Source organism: Bombus vancouverensis, chromosome 4 (genome assembly GCF_051014615.1).
Source record: "Bombus vancouverensis nearcticus chromosome 4, iyBomVanc1_principal, whole genome shotgun sequence".
Classification (NCBI taxonomy): domain Eukaryota; kingdom Metazoa; phylum Arthropoda; class Insecta; order Hymenoptera; family Apidae; genus Bombus; species Bombus vancouverensis.
Window position 1 is genome coordinate 17995940 of NC_134914.1, and position 1870 is coordinate 17997809.

A 1870-nucleotide genomic window follows, 5' to 3' on the forward strand; every position below is an offset into this window, starting at 1 on the left:
ACCGTGACACCTTTCGTAACGCTCTTTTAGCCTCTACGCGACATTCGAACGTTGTCGTCAAAGGAACGTTAACCAAAGATAATCGTCGGATGATTTCGAGAGCCGTAGCCATCGATTAGCGAAGCGTTCGAACAATTCGATTCGCGAAATATATTTCGAAACCGAAATAATAGAGAAACTAGAAACGTAGCGATCGATCGCCCTACAAGTCGGTACTCAACGACGTAAGTACCTGCGTGCTTACGTTTTCGTTGTTTCGTCGAGACTGCGATAGCGCGCGTATTTACTTAAATACATACGTAAGCTTCGCTCGACGCTGGTGTTCCAGCGGGGCGACACAGTGATTTTACGATCGTCGTGCCGATTTATCTCTTTTGTCCTTCTCTTTCTTTTCTTGTTTTTTTTTCTCCATAAAAGGAAACAATGAAAAAAGAAGGAAAAAAAAATGATGTCTTTCTATCGATTTTTCTTTATCTCGGTTAGGGATAATAGTTGACTGTTTCCTCTCCGATTCTGCTTCTGACCTCCTTTTCTATACCCCTTTTATCCTTCGCACTCCGTTCGCTGTTCTCGATAAACTTACATTTTAAAACTAAGGGATAGAGAACGGTACCGTTTGCGCAGTTTTCAGTGCGACGAACAAACATATTCGCGTACCTCGATTTTAACGCGAGGATCGCCGCTACGTGTTTTTTTCTTTTTTCGCGCATGAAATTGAAATTAACGACGCTCGAATATTCGAAGCTCAAGATTCGACCGCGGTCCGGAAATCTTTGCACAAGTAGCGAAACAGAGTGGTTAGATCGAAAAGGTTTACGAATTTGTTTGTTCGAATACGGAAAAATTGACGTTAATAAGGAGAAAAGAAGAGGACGGGGATATTGGAAATGTAGCGAATGTAATCCGCGTAGTTCCGGTCACTCTCGAAGTTGTAATTCTGTTCTTTTATCTCGATTACACGTCGTATAACACTATACACACGTTCGCTCGTACACACATATTTTTAAAATGTTTTCTGCATTTATAATGTCGTAATAAAAGTTTCGAATCGTGTCATGAGAAAAATTACTCGTACGTACACTGACAATGAAAACCACTGCGCGTATACGAAGAATCTCGTTTGAACTTACCGCGTATTTGTTGCTCCAATCGGAACACACGCACTGGCAATGGCAGCGCACTCTTTCGGTCGACGTTGCCGTCCGCGAGAAGACGCCACTTGTCTCGCTACAAGCGTCGACGAAAGTTGAACCGCTCGAAACGCGGTAAACGATTCGCTCGTCGAAATTACCAGAAGATTACGAGATCGTGTTCACCGTCGACCTCGCCGTCGTTGATGTTTCGTACGACGATACGCACCTGGGGTCGTATTCGGCGTCGCGATGTACCGGTGTACGATTTCCTCGCTGTGTTTCGCGTCCTCGACCATCGTGTCTCGCGCAGCACGTCGATCTTTGCTTTCTAAATCGTTTTCCCGGCTAACGAGAGTTTCAACGATGTAAATCGTTCGCACGTTCCCATCGCGGACTCACCCACGGATTAAACACGCGCGATATCTCGTTCGTCGTGTGTGTTTTACTCTGTCTTACGCGAAATCGGTTTTCGTTTAAAATACGGCGACATGGTCCTCGAAAGACGTGAATCTGCGCGCGCGCCATTGCTGCCAGCTGCCGAACGAAAGGATCGCGCAGCGCGGCAACTGCGAAGGGAGCGACCAGTTGGTGAACATGGTTATGTTTACCGATTACGCGCTATTTTCACCTCGAACATTCGACTGCGTCTCGAACTCAAGATACGAACCTGAATCGTGGTAAGTGAGCTCGTTTTTCTTCCATTTCTGTGCACGGTATGCAATGAAAACGTCGTCAAG